Genomic DNA, 16957 nt, shown 5'->3' with positions numbered 1-16957 from the left:
AGTTTTAAAAGCAAAAGCAAGGGGCACCGGCGGGGGAGGGGGGGGCTTAGTTGGTTAAACATCCAACTCTTGATTTTGGCTCAGGTCATGATCTCACACTCGTGAGATCAAGCCCTGTGTAGGGCTCTGTGTTGAGCATGGAGCCTGCTTGGGATTCTCTCTCTCCCCCCTCTCTACCTGCCCTCCCCCACTCATTCATTTTCTCTCTCTCTCTCAAAATATACACATAAACATTTAAAAACAAAACAAAAATCCCCTTGAACTCTATATTATAGAGAATCACGGAAAAATCTGATTAACAAAAGAAAACCACAGCTCTATTTATTGTTGCCAAATTTCATTTGGCAGTCTGAGTATCTTACCTGAATTATAATGAATGCTCAGACATCTTGAACGAGCAAATGAAAAAGCCCTTGAATTAGAATTCACATGTTCTTTGACCTTGGTACATTTTTACCCAAGATTTGGTAATTCCTGATACTTATCCTGGCTTAACAAGGGGGGAGGGATGGGGAGAGGGACCCAAGAGAATCCAGAGATCCAAAAGGTGTGTTACTCAGGGGAGTGCTAGAGGGAGGCCATCCAGCCTCAAAGAGACTATTCTTGGAAGAGAACACCTCTCAGGACTGGAGCAGTGAAGGAATCAGCCATTTGGGAGGGATATTGAGGACACATTTAAAACCCCGACTTCCCATTCAGGGCCTCTCTGAAATCGAGGGAAGTCAGACCTTTTCCAGTTTTTGAGGTTTTAGGTTTATTTTGAAAATCAAGGAATGCAAAGCCTTGTAAAATTTGTGGTACATAGTAAATGTTTAACATATTCCAAATTAACACTTTTCTCTCCCTCTCTCACTACATATGTATCCTAACGTGGAGATTTAAAAGTATGTTTGTGAGAGGCTGTTTTGAGATTCAGCCAAGATATGGGGGTTCATGTTATTTGTGGCTGATGTTCCCTTCTTTATGCCCCCCCAAATTTTGAATATTTGCCTCCTAGTTTGTCTTGGGAACTATTTGCAGCCATTTTCCCTCTATGGTCAAACATTCCCTGACATTCTTATTCATACCTATGGTTTTAATTGCCATATATTTGTTTATTCTCAAATATCCTCAGGTCTGGGAAAATTATTAAAATTTCCATGCCTCAGTTTCTGGATCTGTTCAATGGGAATAATAATGGCACTTGCCTCACAGGCTTGTAAAGATTAAATTTTAATCAATATATGCACCAATGTATATTATACATATATTAAACATGCATACACATACATATGTGTATACATGTAATGCACATGAATTTGTATGCAGCAACAGACCTCTATCACACATACTTTATGTGTATACACATGTACACATGTACATAATTCACATGTACATATACATGTACATATGAATATACAAAGAATGCATGTGTGTATACATGTATATAGAGTGCTTGCACCGGTGCCTGGCACACAGTACACATTGTATTATTTTCTTATCACTGCTTCTCATGCTCAGTGCTTGAACCACACTGAACCAACATTAGTTTCCTCTCTTCTCTTCTTTGCAATCATTCCTCTTTCAGCCTAGAGTAGCCTCCTATCCTTCCCCCATTGGGTGTCCTCCTGACTCAGATCACCAACTTGGGGGAGCCTTGGATCACCTTCTCTCCAGTTGGTGGGGTTAGGTGTCCCTTCCACACCTGTAACTTCCCTCACCATATCACCATTCCATGTAATTACTTCTTATCTGTCCCCATTACTAGACAGTGAACTCCTTGAAGGTAGCATTTGTGTCTTACTGCTTTTGAATCCTCCTTAGTTAGCACAGTGTTCGGGCACGGAGCAGGGCTCATGAAATACTTGCTGAACAAGTGCAATCTAAAAAATCTATAGGCAGGGCTTGTATATGCCTATATAAGTGTGGGCCAATGAGCCCTGTGGAGAGCTTGGGTCATCTACAGGAGAGGAAGGAGGGCCCAGGGCAGGTACAATGGGAAAAGCCCCTTTATTTCCTGGGTGGTGGAGGAAGGGAACAGGGTTAACACAAATATGGACAGCTGTCCCTGTGAGTGCCCTGGCAACATTTTGCTGTTCTTTGCAATGCTGTAGGTTCCAGTCGTAGCTTTGCCCCTAATTTGACTGTGATCTTGGAAAACAAGTGCTCTTAACGTCATCTGTAAAACAGGGACCCAACTGACGACTCTACCTGGGATAGCATTTAGCTGCATTCGCCTCTATGGCAGAACTGACTGCTTTTGGCCGTGACCGTTCTGATTGGGCAGTATCCGTGCCCTTCTGGTTGTTAACTTCGAACGTCCACCCTGACCTCTAGCTACGTGGTAAGTACAAATGTAAAATTGCTTTCTTTTCAGTCTCATAGTAAATATTAGTCATTTGCGTACCACTTTCTGAATTTTCCTGTATTGTTTTTACCTACACTACTTCTTTAACATTTTTATTTAAATTGGTCACGTTTCATTTATGCCCACTTTAGCCTTGTTCTAAGCAAAAATATTCTTAAATTCACGAATTTGATATGCAAGTGGTACTTTTTTAAAAATAAAGTTTATGTATTTATTTTGAGACAGAGAGTGCACACAAGCAGGAGAGGGGCAAAGAGAGTGAGAGAGAGAGAATCCCAACCAGGTTTCTTGCTATCAGCGAGGGGCCCAATGCAGGTCATGATCTCACATGTTAAGAGTCAGACACTTAACCCACTAAGCCACCCAGGTGCCCCACAAGTGGTGCTTTTGAATACACATGAAAATATATGCATAACTGTTACGTTATGTTCATCTGTGGGCTTTCTACAATCATCTTGAGTGATGGCATGTTCATCACCCTTTGGGGAATCTCAGATACTAGTGGTTCTCAAAGGGGGATCCCCAGGCCAACAGCATCAGCATCACCTGGGAACTTGTTAAGAATGTAGTTCTCCAGCCCCACTCCAGACTTAGGGTCTCTGAGACTGAGGGTGGGGCCAGCAATCTGTGTTTTCACAAGCCCCAGAGATGACGTGCTCAAGACTGAGAGCAGCTGTCCTTGAACGTGGTGCACTCCTGTGAGCTGACCTCCTCTGCGCAGGAGTTTCTAACTCAGACTTTCCCCTGCCTCCCTGCAAGACCATTTGTTCTGGTTCAGCCACTGAGACCTGAGCAACAGCGAGGCACGGCTCCTTTTCCTGAAGCAGGCCCAACTGGATCCCCACAGAGGCTGCCTTCATTTGAACAATTTCCTTCCCACTTTATCGTCTCCCAATCTTTCAGGCATGGAGTTGATTAAATTCAGAGGAAGAAATAGGTCAAATCCTCCGTTCCATAAAAACTAATTACCTTCTCTGTCCTCCTCTATCTGTCCTGTGAGGTGGGGTAGTCTGTTTCCTTCCTTTTTCTCAGCATGGTCTTCTGCGTTGTCAAGGCCCTCTCCACTGGGCAGGTGGCATGAGGTCCTCAGATGTGTGCAGGTGCCCTAAGAGGCTTCTCTGGTCCTCTGGAAAGAACTGCCATCCCTGCAGGGAGAGGCATAGGAACGTGTAAACAGTCTCGCTTGGCTCAGCCATTGACATTTCAGCATAGGTATTGATGCCAGCAGGCCAAGTCCAAGGACCCAGAGGGGGTGCCCACAGGACCAGCCAAGAGGGTCCTTGGCTTTGTGCAGGATGGAAAGCAAACAGGAGCCAGCAGGAGGTGAAGGGAGAGTTTACTGAAGATATATACAGAGAGACATACAGACACAGCATCTGGGACACTTGGAAAGGAAAAGAGTTTCATGCTTGCTTGGGCTCTGGGGTTTTTTAGTGATGATTGTGGTCTGGTGCACGTGTCCTCTCAGGCATCCAGAAACTGGGCAGAATGAGGACAAGGTCCAGGTGTCCATTGTAAGTCACTTATTCCCTGAAGCCAGAGATCTTGACTTCGTGATGATGTCTTAGCACCAGCAGTCTGAAATATGCATGATAGCTTCTTTCCTCTGGCCACTCTCACCCGGTCCTTCCTTAGATGTATTCTACCCTAGAGAAATGATTCACTCCTGTCCCTTACAAAGAGGACACATGCTATTTACATTATAAGGCATGGCTAGAGTGGGGTGGGGGTGCAGGGCCTGGCTAGAATGCAAGCTGGAAAAGAGGCAAAGGGGAAAAAATAGCTTTTCCTCTAATGGGGTGCCTTCAGGTTTCCTGTCCAGTATCACTGTTTTCCTTCTGGGGGCGTCATCTCTTCTCCACTTACACTGACAACTATGCAGATTTCAGCTATTTTATGCTTCAGCTTCCCACCTGCCTAGGCAGCCTAACTATCTGTTCCATCCCTGCCTCTCAGAAGAGCTCTACTTTTGCATTTCCTGGGCTAGCCCCACCTCTGTGCCTCTTAGCCAACATGTCCAAAGCTGAACAGATCACCTTTGGTAGGAGAGGAAAACAATTTTCCCTCTACCCTTCTAAATTCTTGGCTGGGGTCCCCTGTTACAAAAGACAGATTAACAAGAGAAAAATGAACAGGTTTTTAGCATGTATATCTCATGTATACATGGGACACACCCAGGGTAAAATGAGAAACTCTCCAAGAGGTAGCTTAGAATTCAGACCTAAATACGACCATCAGCTAAGAAAAAAAAGGGTTTGGGGAAGGCCAATTGTAGGGGGATCGACCAGGAAAAGTTTGGTCAATAAGAGTAAGGCTTATTTTTTTTTTAATTTTTAAAAAAGTTTATTTTGAGAGTGTGTGTGCAAACGCACATGTGCGCATGAGTCGGGGAGAGACAGAGAAAGAGAGAGAGACAGAGAGAGAGAGAGAGAGAGAATCCCAAGCAAACTCAATGCTGTCAGCTCAGAGCCCAATGTGGGGCTGGAATCCACAAACTGTGAGATCACAGCCTGAGCCAAGTGAGACACTTAACCAGTTGAGCCACCCAGGTGCCCAGAGAGTAAGGTTTATTACACAGATTTAAGTCAGTGGCTTCTCCACTGATGAGAGTTTCTTAGGATTCACTCATCTCTCTCTGGAAGAGACACCCTCACAAATGTAGATTTCTTTTCTAAATGTAAATTTCCCTTACAAAAGGGTAACTTCTACGCTGTTTTCAGAGCTCCTCCTCTGTCTGTTCTTTCTTAAAATAATCTTTATGCCAAGGGGGCTTATTTGGGGATGGCAAATTCTCACCCTTCACCTTCCATAGTAACCCACTTGTTTCCCTGCATGTCCTATCTCAGCCGATTGCTGTATCATCCAAGCCAGAAACCCTTCCCTCTTCCTCGTACACATTCGGTGGGTCAGCAAGGCACGGTGATTCTGCCCTTTGCTCCTGAATCTTTCCCCCTTGCGCCCTCAAAGCCACGTTTTTAGAGAAGGCCCTCAGTCTATTGCAACAGCAGCTTCTAGGCTGGTCAGTCCTTTCTGCACCTGCCCGCCGCTGCTCTGCCGCTGAAGTAGATTTTAAATAACAAATCAAATCATGGCGCTTCACCGCAAAAACTTTTTCAGCTACCACCCGCCCTGGATAAAGTTCACTTTTGCAAACCATGCCCTTGAGCACCTGGCCCCAGACTTCTTCCCTGCATTGTTGCCAAAGCACACTGGAGTCCAAATACACAGAACCATTTGCCATTCCCAGAGCACGGGAGTTTCCTGTCTCTGGGCCTGGGAGGCCAGCCCCCACCTCCCACCCCCACCTCGGCCCCTCCTTTCCGAGTTTGAGGAGTTCGCACCAGCCCATGAATCTCAGCTCTGGTGTCAACTCTGCAGGTTTCCTTGACTTCTCCCCACATCCAGCCAGGCCTGGGTCCTGTCCCCTGTGCACCTTCGGTAACTCTGAAGTGAGGACCTCTGTGGAGCCCCTCCGCGCTAGGCCCCCTCGGTGCCCAAGGCAGACACTTGCATGGCTAACCAGCACTGCAGCAGCCTATGGAGATCAATTCTTTTCCTGGCAGGTGCTGGAGAGAACAAAGTTTTTCTCTACCCTCTTAGCATCCCTGGCTGGGTCTGAAAATTAAGCCGAAGGACAGATTAACAGGAGACAAGCATACACCTTTTTCTTTTTTATGTTTATTTTTATTCTGAGATGGAGTGCAAGCAGGGGCGAGGGGAAGAGAGAGAATCCCAAGCAGGCTCTCAGCACGGAGCCTGACTCGGGCCTCGTTCCCATGACCCTGAGATCATGGCCTGAGCTAAAATCAAGAGTCAGAAGCTTAACAGGCTGAGCCGCCCAGACACCCCAAAGCATACACATTTTTAAAAATATTTACATGTACATGAGAATCTTTACAAGAGAGTAAAGTGACCAGATCGGGAAGCTTTTATATCATTTAGACAAAGAAACAATAAATTTGTGAAGAATTGACAAGACAAAGGGATTTGGGCTAGGGGTAATCCAACTAGGGCTAGGTAGTCCTTGGAAGATAAGGGCTGGTTTAATAAGATTTGTTTGCAAATTCCTCCGATGCCATGGCAAGGCTGATGGGAGTGTGACTCCAGAAAAAGAAGAATTTATTTCCTGCTGATAGTCCAGAAAAGGGGGAATTTTTCCCCAGGGTTTGCTTTCAACTCAAAATAATTTTTATGTCAAAGAGGCATATTTTAGGATGACATATTCTGGTTTCCTTCATGGGCTACCTCGTATCCACAGAGTCCCATATCTAAACATGAAAAGTTGTTACCAGAACTCTATCTCTACCTCAAAATAAATAAACATAAAAAAGAAAAACCCTAACAAATCTGGAAGCCCAGAGCTGGCCCAACATTTTGTGTCAGGTCACCGGGGGCACTGGCTTCGCGCATATCCCATCCATGCTGGGCTTCTTAGACAACAGTCCCCATCTTGAGAAGCTGAGAGCCCAAACCACCTATCCCAAGCCACAGTTTATTGTCTACATTAAGGTGCCCTCACTGTTCTATGACCTTCATTAGCATAACTTTACTAGCACAGACTCTTACCTTGGAAAAGCAAAGTTGCAAAACTTGGTTTCACTGGAGAAATTGTGGAAAGTCTTGTCAAATCATCAGCAGATGGTTTACATTCTTAGATTTGCCTTACTTATCATGTGTCCCCTAGTTGTAAATTGTTAAACCGTAATCCTTACCCAGTCCTAACCAAACCTCCTTCCCATCACATTAAAAGATCTACATTAGGGGCACCTGCTGGCTTAGTCAGTAGAACACGTGACTCTTGATCTTGGGGGTTGAAATTTGAGCCCATGTTGGGTGTAGAGATTACTGAAAACACACACACACACACACACACACACACACACTTAAAAAAATCTACCTAAAAGCAGACCTCAAAGTCTTAATAAGAACTTCCCCTTTTCCTGTTGAGACCCTATCAGTCTTCCTTATGGGGGTTAAGTAATAAACTCAGCTTTGCCTTATTGACAGGTTGTTTGGGAAGCCAATGGTCACCAAGACTTTGTGTTTCCCAGGCTTCTCTATCTAACTAGGAGATTGTTAGTGTGCATTCAAAAGGAGTTTTATTCTCTCACCAAGTTCGACAGTGGAATTCTCTATCTTCAGATGTTAATGGCCGTGTGCTGTGAAAAACCTGCCTTTGGCTTTTTCCTGGTGGCAAAACCCACCTGCAGCCGCGATGACGTGGTGCTTTCTGAGAAGTGACCAGCAGAGGGTGCTCTTGAAAAAGAATTATTTGGAAGCTTCTTGTCAGGGACTGGAAAATTCCCACACAGGAGGCACCACTTAATTTTCATTATTGTAATTAATGGTAAATGCAAGTGGAGCTTCCACAGGACATAAAACAGAAGAGGAACAGAGTGATAGTGGTGCCCACGGCAGGAAACCCAGCGGAGAACCTTCCCAAAGTGACACTCAGATGACAACTTAAAGCTTCTAGTGGGGTTTACCCTCTCACCAAGAGTCCTGCAATAACAGAACTACCCCCAACCCCCTGCAACCAAATAATTCTGAAACCTGCCACATTTAGCTCGTGCCATGTAGAAGTCCAGAACTACTTACTTTGGGGTTCCTGAGAAATTATTCTCAACATTCATGTAGAAAGTCACTCTAAGCTAGGAGTTAGCAAACTTTTGGTAAGAATAGGTATTTTTACTTTTGCAGGGCCATGCAGTTTCTGTCATAACTTCCCAAATCTGCTGTTGTAGCTCAAAAGCAGGCACAAAAAATACAAAACGAATGGCTGTGACTATTTTCTGATGAAACTTAATTTGGGGGCCCTGAAATTTTGAATTTTGTATAACTTTCACAGTCACACATAGCCTTCTTCTTTTGACTTTTCCCAACCATCTAAAAATGTAAAAAACCATTAAAAATTTTTTTAAATGTTTATTTACTTTTGAGAAAGAGAGAGAGACAGAGTGTGAGCGGGGGAGGAGCAGAGAGAGAGGGAGACACAGAATCTGAAGCAGGCTCCAGGCTCTGAACTCAGCACTGACCCTATGCGGGGCTCGAAATCACAAACCGCGAGATCATGACCTGAGCCTAAGTCAGACGCTCAACTGACTGAGCTACCCAGGCATTCCTAAAAACCATTTTTAATTTGTAGGCCATACAAAGACCAGATTTGGCCCACAGCCTGGGGTTTTCCAAACTCCGGCTCTAAGCCATCTGTCACCCCAAACTTTTTACTCCATCTGTAATTTCTACACCTCTCTGAGAGAATATCTTTGTAAAATTTTCTCTCTGATACCATCTGGGAATAGCCTCCAAAAAAGATGAAGGAAACAAAACATCTCTTTGAGGTCCTACTATTACTGAGCCGAGAATTGTTGAAAATTCTGGACTGAGTTCAGGGGTTAATAAAAACCCATGACTTTTGAGGGTCAACACAACTAATTGCCTTTTCTGGTGTGAATATTTACTGCAAAATGCCTGTTTTGCCAGGGAGGCTCTGCCGGATCAGCCGTGAACTAGGAGAGAGAGTGAAGGCGAAGCCAGATACACCAGGGTTTGACTCCCGAGTCTTACTGAGAGAGGTCTTGGACATGTAGGTGACTTCATTTCTTCAACTGCTCTTATCTGTAAAATGAGGGGATAACATTACCTATCTGATGGGGCTTTAAGGAGGATACACAGTAGGCAATAAATGGATGGTAGCTTTTATTACCTAGAAGATGGAAATGAACCGAAGAATTACTTCGTCAGTGTATGAGAACCAGCACAGTCTCCAACTTCAGTAATGGGTTACATAGCGTCTTGGTCCACTTGGGCTGTTATATCACAGAATACAGTAGTCCATATGGCTGGATACCATAGACTGGGTAGATTAGAAATAACAGAAATTTATTGTTCACAGTTCTGAAGGCTGGGAAGTCCAAGATCAAGGTGCTGGGAGATCGGGTGTCTGGTGAGGACCTGCTTCCTGGTTCATAGACAGCTGTCTTTTCTCTGTGTCCTCACATGGTGGAAGGAATGAGGAATCGCTCTGAAGTCTCTCTTATAAAGGCACTAATCCCATTTATAAGGGCTCACTCTCATCACCAAATCACCTTTTAAAGTCCCTGCCGTCAAATACCATCACGTTGTGGGGGTTAAGATTTCAACATGTGGATTTGGGGGGACACAAACTATTCAGTGTATAGAAAGAATAGGGTAACACAAATGGATTGTGAGATCTCGAGAGCAGGGCACACACTGAGTTCCTCTTTTTCTGACTCCCTAAGTTGAGTCAGTGCCTGGCACCTAAATAGGGCCTCAGTTGTGGGGAAACACCTGTTCCGGGATGGAAAGCTATGCATTGCTCAGGGCACACTCTTCCTAGTTGTCTGGTTCCATTTCCACGGGGGCTCGGCACCTTTTCTTGCCTTTGAGCTGTTTTATAACTCTGTGAGTTATAGATAACTGAGAGCTATGTGAAATACTTCCCACTTTAGATAGGCAACTACATTCTGTCTAGTGGAGGTTCAGTTGCCTTCTCTCTCCCCATGTAAAAGAAGACAGTTTTATATCATTTGCAAATTCATTTCAGTGTTCCTGTTCTATAAATGTGTCTGCTTTTTGACCTCTGTTTTGAACCAGTTGTAACATCTACCTGATTTCCTTAACAATAAGGAATTAAATAAAATCTTCAACATGTGCTTATTTTACACCTGTGAGAGAACCATGATTTTTTTTTAACCTTTTTTTAGCGGAAAATGATCTCTTAAGACACTCATTGTGAAACTGAATTCAGGAATGTCTTTTTAGAAAACATTTGAACAGTCTCCTAGCAGACAACCTAAAACATTTCTGTCTTGCCCTTTAGAGTCATCTTTTCTTATGTTCTACTCATGACTCTGACACTAAATAGCTATAAGATTTTGAATGACACATTTCCCCATCTGCAAAATAGGGGGTGGAAGAGAAAACTGTTCACAAAGCAGTTTTCAAACTTTATGACCTAAGGACCTCTTTCCACTTCGAAAATTATTGAGAACACCCTTGGGGCACCTGGGTGGCTCAGTCAATTAAGCAGCTGACTTCGGCTCAGGTCATGGTCTCTTGGCTTAATGAGTTCGAGCCCCGCGTCGGGCTCTGTGCTGACAGCTTGGAGCCTGGAGCCTGCTTTGGATTCTGTGTTTCCCTCTCTCTCTACCCCTCCCCTGCTCGTGCTCCATCTCTCTCTCAAAAATAAATAAGCATTAAAAAAAATAATGAAAATAACATAAAATTATTGAGAACACCTTCAAATTATTAAGGCTTTGGCTTATGTGGGTTATATCTATTGCTATTTGTCGTATTGGAAATCGAAACAAATTTTTAAAAATAATGCACTTATTAATTCGTTGAAGTAACAGCAAACCCATTACATGTTAATATAAATAACATATTTTTATAAAATATAACTATGTGTTCCCAAACCAAAAAATACACGGAGGCAAGTGGCATTGTTTTACATTTTTGTAAATTCTCTTACTGTTGGGCTTAACAAGAGAGTGCTGGGCTCTCATGTGCATTTGCATCCAATCTGCTGTGACATCAGTCGTCAGTCGTCAGTATCACTATCACGTAGGCACTAGAAGCTCCACTGTAGGCTCAGGAGAGAATGAAAGTAGAAAAGGCAAATTATACCACAGCATTATTGTGAAAATAGTTTTGAGCTAGCAGACCCTCGGAAAGGATCTTAGGACACTCAAGAGTTCTGGAATACTCTTTGAGACCCGCTGTTGTAAAGTAAACCAAGATAGCCCACAGGTAGGAGCAGTGATTTTTGTCCGAGGAAGGGACGCACCAGGGAGTCATGCTGACCCCTTTCTTAAAGCGACAGTTTGCTTTTGCAGACAGTCTGTAACAGCAAGTTTTTTCTCCTGTGTGTGCTTATGCAAATGCAGCAGTATCTGTTGCTCTGTGTGACAAGCTCCAGTGGGATACTGCATATTTCTGAAGGAGGGACAGGAAATGGGGTGGGGGGTGTGGTGGGGAAAGGAAATGAGCACCATTCTTATCCCTTTCCAAGAAGCTCTGGGTGAAATCTTGAAGCTGCATTTGCAAGGGCCTTTGTCCTGAGATTCTCATCCTTTCCTCAGATCAATGCTTTTGGAACAAAGTCGCTGGAAACCTCCGCTGCCACCCAGACCCTGCTTCTGACCCTTGGAGGGTCACTGGACCCTGAGGTTACAGGGAAGCAGTTGTTAGAAGAGCAGTTGGAAAGGGAGGGGATTTTCCCCTCCTGAAAGACCTGAAAAACAAAACAAAACAAAACAAAACAAAAACAACCGAAAAACCATTTTGGAGTTTCCCTGTTAGACTCATTGTGATTTTCCTTGCACAGGCTCCTCGATACCAGGAAATATTTTTTGTGCAAGTGAACACTTTCTAGGTACCAAGTGACCACAGTGAAGGAAAGAAAGAGTTCGCAGATTTCTTCATTCCAGAAAAGCAACTCAGAGGTTTGAAGTTTACAAACAATCTACTTATTCTACAAATGAGAACAGATTCAAAACTTGCTTTCTTGGGTTTGTGTTTTTTTTTTTTTTTTTTCAAGTTTGTTTATTTTGAGAGAGAGTGCAAGCAGAGGAGGGGCAGAGAGAGGGAGACAGAGGATCTGAAGCAGGCTCCGTGAGGCAGAGAGCCCAATGTGGGGCTCACACTCACAAACCATGAAATCCTGACCTGAGCTGAAGTCCTCAGATGTTCAATCGACTGAACCACCCAGGTGCCCGCTGATTCAGAACTTTCTAATCACCTCCTTCTCAAGTACTCACGTTCAATTTTGCATAAGATAGTAGTTAAGGGTTAAATTTTGCAATCAAGACGGATGTAGTTCTTATCCTTGATCTCCACTTCATAGCAAGGGGAACTTGGGGAAATGTCAACCTTTCCAAATCTCTAATTCCTGGGCCATAAAATGGAGGGGAATTCATTTGAATGTCCCCCCAAAGCAGAGCCTGGGTCTAGGCCTTGGATGAATGTAGTTTCATGGTGGTGAGGGTGAGCTCAGAAAGTGGAAATGTAGTAAGAAAAAAAAAAAGTGAGACAGGGAGGAAAAATCAATACAGTGTATTCCTGCGCTGGTTACTATTCTGGACAATTGAGGCTCAGTCCTGACAGAGACCCTCTAAGAAACCATATGAAATGTATCGCAGAATTATCCCCTGGAGGGTGGGTGCCTGTAACATTAATCCAGACTCTCATCTCTCATTGGTTGAGGATTGCCCCCGGGGGGGAATGAATTTCCCTGGGGAAGAATAAAACCCCTGCAAGTGTGGCTGAAATCAAAGTGATATGACGCATATATGATATCTGCTACAGGAGATAAAAGATAAAAAGATAAAACTCCATGCCATAGAGTTATTGTGAGCATTGACCCCACTGGTGCCTTAAAATGTTCAACATTGTGCCTGGCACATAGTTTAGTGCCTAATAAGTGTTCTCTTGATCATTGTCGCTGCCACTGCTATTACAGCTATCATCATCATGATGGTTATTATTTTTTTGTTGCTTAATTTACATCCAAGTCAGTTAGCATAGGGTGCAACAATGATTTCAGGAGTAGATTCCTTAATGCTCATCATCATGATTATTATAATTTCACTTTCTTGAATGAGAGAGATGGACGTAAAGGTATGGCTTAGGAGACTCTAGGAATGCTACCTAATCCACAGCCTATCCCTGCTGTATAGTTTACCACGACCTATGACCAATTGTGATTATCATAGTACTTTTATTTTCTCCCTTTTTGTTCGGATGTGTGTGTCTTTTGCCCAAATTTGGGCGCATAGATAAAGCACATTCTGCTAGTTGTATGGCGTGGGATAAAGGTTGCTGACCATAGCTCTTGAGCAACACTGTCTAATAGCATTTTCTGGCAACAAGAGAAATGTTCTAGATCTCTGCTCTCCCATACAGTAGCCGCTAGCTGCACGTGGCTATCGGACACTTGAAATACGGCTAGTGTAGTGGAGGAACTGAATTTTTAATTTTACTCAATTCTAGTTAATATCTGTCTAAATTGAAATAGCCATGTGTAGACACAGTAACTTAAAGATGGTGTTCCCAGTGGAGAGTGGAAAAGACCCTTCCCCTGGGGCTAAAATTAAGGCGATGTGGGCCCGCGGGGTGTAATTCATCTGGCTCCTGGGCCCTCCGGTGCCCACTAGATCTCACTCCTGGTTTGGACAGTGCTGCTGCCACTAGGGCCAAGGGGCTGCTGACTGAGGAGAAGGAAGCCCTGGGGACGCTAGTTGGCACCAGTTGGCACAGTTTAGTCCACCGTTCTGTGCACAGAGCCAACTGCTGACCGTTGTGCGGCAGGGAGCTGCTTTCTCAGCTGCCTTTGGCAAGCTCGCAAGCCCAGCTTTTACTAGTCACGCCTCCGCCATGTCCCATTTCTCTCTGCAGACCTGTGTGCTATGCCGAATCCATCAATAATCACTGTTGAGTACTTACCGTGTTCCCAAGTGCTGTGCTAGGCACCGAGGCCTGCCTAACTGGTGTTTTCTACTCCCAAGGAAGTTAGTTTACCCTGAGAGACAAGATTTTCATATAATAAGCCATGGATTTCAGCCTCACCTCCTCTTCTCTCCTCCCCTTAGCTCCCTGTGGTTTACACCTTGTCATTCTGATTGGTAATTGACTATTTCCTGGTCTCCTTCCTCCACTAAAACCACAAAGTCCATGAAGGACGTAGTGTCTACCCCAGCACAAGGCCTCACCTACAGTCAAATACTAAATTATTTGAGGCTGATGACAAGGGCAATAGGAGTTGAGAGGAAAGAGGTATTTCCTGAAGTCATTCACAGACAATATGGAATTCAGACTAGATTTGAAAGGCGAGCGAGATTTATTTACTTGAGGAGTTGAGCAATGGCATTCCAGAGGAATAACATCATAAACAAAGACGTGGGGTTAGGTTTGAAAATGCAAACTGCAGGATGAACCACAAGAAAGCTTAGAAAACAAGGTGGAATTGGTAGGGTGGGGCTCGACTCCTCAGGGCCTGGCCAGCCAGGCAGCTGAGTGTGGCTTCTAATGGGTTGGTAAGAGCATCATGAGCCAGAGCACTCTGGGTTCTGTGCAGAAACTGGAGGTTACATGCATGAATCTGGCAAGATGTGGTTTGCATCAGTCCTTTTTTTTTTTTTTTTTAAGTTTATTTATTTTGAGAGACAGAGAGAGAGCCCATGCATGTCAGCAGGGGAGGGGCAGGAGGGGGAGGTGGGGGAGAATCCCAAGCAGGATCCATGCCCAGTGCAGAGCCCAAAGGGATGCTTGATCCCATGAACCACAAGATCACGACCTGAGCTGAAATCAGGAGTTGGACACTTAACCGACTTGAGCCACCCAGGCACACCGGCATCAGTGTTTTTGTCTTTAACCTTCTTTTTCTAGTGGGAGCACTTCAATTTCCTTTAGATCTGCTATTTTGCCCCTGTGGTACAGTGACCCTGGGGTTCAGGGATGGGTGGGATCTCGAACTAGATCCAGCCAGTGGAGAGTCTTAGAAAATGTTGCCAGTGATATAGCCAGTGACTTGTGCTGGAGCTGTTACTATCTTTCTTCTGTGGTTGCTGACCAGGTGAGAGCAAGCCTTACACTGCCAACACTATCCTGTTGCTGAAGGCGGGCGGGGGGAGTCTGTCTGAGAATCAAACCCATGCAAAGGAAAGCAGGGCCAAAGGACGAGAAAGACACCTGATGACATCATCTCAGCACCTGGATCCAGCTGAGCCTGAAGTGGGACCTGTTTCTGAGCTCTCCGGTTACATTCAGCCAGTTTCATTTAGGTTCCTGCCACTTGGAACCAAAGGAGTCCTGATTAATGGGATGGCTCAGAGTGGGAGGAGATGAGTCAGCGTGGCCACCCCAGCAAGTGTGGCAGGAATTCAAATGTGAGGTACTGAGGGTCTGAACCTCTGGGGGCTGAGAGGAAAGGATGTGAGTCCAAGCACTGAGAAGGAAGCATCTAGACTTTCCCCTCTCTTCAAAAGTTGCGCGATCAGTGTCTAATGACTCTTTATCACCTCTTCCTTCAGGAAACCTCTGTACTTCTCTCTTTCATTTGGTTTTGACAACTTAGTGAAGCAGATATTCTCATCCTCACTTTATAGCATGGAGAAGTTAAAGAACTTGCCTAAGGTCCTATGGGAACTCTGGGGCCTAGTTCTGCTCCTCTAGCTCATGCTGGATGGGCTCTGTGGATACTGTACGAAGTCACCAGGCACTGTCTTTGTGTCACCTTAGCATGGAGATACACCCCCACCCCAGGGCAGGGAGAAACAGTAGGAGTTCTTACTGAGGAAAGGCCTGGGAGCCCATGACCCTTTTCATTAAAAATAAATTCTGCCTGAGTCTCCTGGTTCTAAATAGAAGAAAATGTAGATTTGGGGCAGAACCGAAGGGAAAGGGATTTCCCTTGGCAAATTATTTGCAATTTGTGGATTGGAGCTGACCCAGCTCCGATTCCCACGTGATTGTGAGTGCTGCCTACAATGTGACCAGCTTATTAAAGAGCCAGAGCTGAAGGCAATCCTCTCACGGGGGCTCAACAAAACAGGAACAGAGTTAAAACCCACCAGCTTCCTCCCCACGGTGTCTCATGCCTAGGATCTGCCTAGATTCTCACCCACAGGTTATATGTCGACTCCTGGACAGCCACGTCTTTTGGCTGTAGGAATAAGAGCGAGCATAGATTTGGTTGGTTTACGCCTTTCCTTAGGCATTATGCAAAGCTCGCTGTCGTTAAGTCCTGAAGTCATGGTCCTCGGACTATGCCATGTAGGTGAGTACGTGTACTTAAGTACCACTGCCAGAAATTCTTAGTTGGGGCCTACTGTCTGCCTTCTTACTAGGCATCCCAGGTGATTCTGAAGCAGGTGGTCCAGGGATCACTGTCTGAGAAACAGTGATGTAGGTGGACAAGTATGTTCACTCCAAGTGGCCCCTTTACCAGTTTTAAAGATGCTGCTGTCGCTGGCACAAGTCCTGAGACATCTAGCACCTCCTTCGTTACTGACACGGCCTACTACTCACTGGCATAATTTGAGGGACATACAGAAGGTTTTGTTGACTAAGAATATCTCTGAGGAGCTACTGAATCTAGAGAGTGAGAGCGTGAGCCACTGAGAGAGGCACAGTGCAGTGTGTTCAGTGCAGAGCCCAACGTGGGGCTCCATCCCATGACCCTGGGATCATGACCTGAGGTGAAATCGAGAGTTGGACACTTAACCGGCTGAGCCACCCAGGCGGCCTCCAGTACCCCATTTAAGTAGTGAACTACTTACGGAGACCAGACTCTCTGTGTTTATTTGTGCGTGTGTATGTGTGTGTGTGTGTACAAGTGTGTGTGTGTGCACGTATGAAGGAAAAATCCCAGTGCGGCACACTCACAGCACAGTAGAGCGTAATCGCAGTTTGTCCTCATGGTCCAGCCTGCCAGAGCCCTGGGCTCTCCTCCGTCACCTTTCTCTGTCCCCACGCATTGTACCAAAGATGTAGAGACCCAGGGAGAGAGGCTTTTAAAGAGTCTCATGTGAGTCTTTCCTTCCTTAGGGCACCTCTATTAACAAAATCCTAAAGAAAGCCAATGGATTT

This window comes from Acinonyx jubatus, chromosome B3 (assembly GCF_027475565.1).
Source record: "Acinonyx jubatus isolate Ajub_Pintada_27869175 chromosome B3, VMU_Ajub_asm_v1.0, whole genome shotgun sequence".
In the NCBI taxonomy this organism is placed as follows: domain Eukaryota; kingdom Metazoa; phylum Chordata; class Mammalia; order Carnivora; family Felidae; genus Acinonyx; species Acinonyx jubatus.
Note: the sequence above shows the minus strand (reverse complement) of the source record.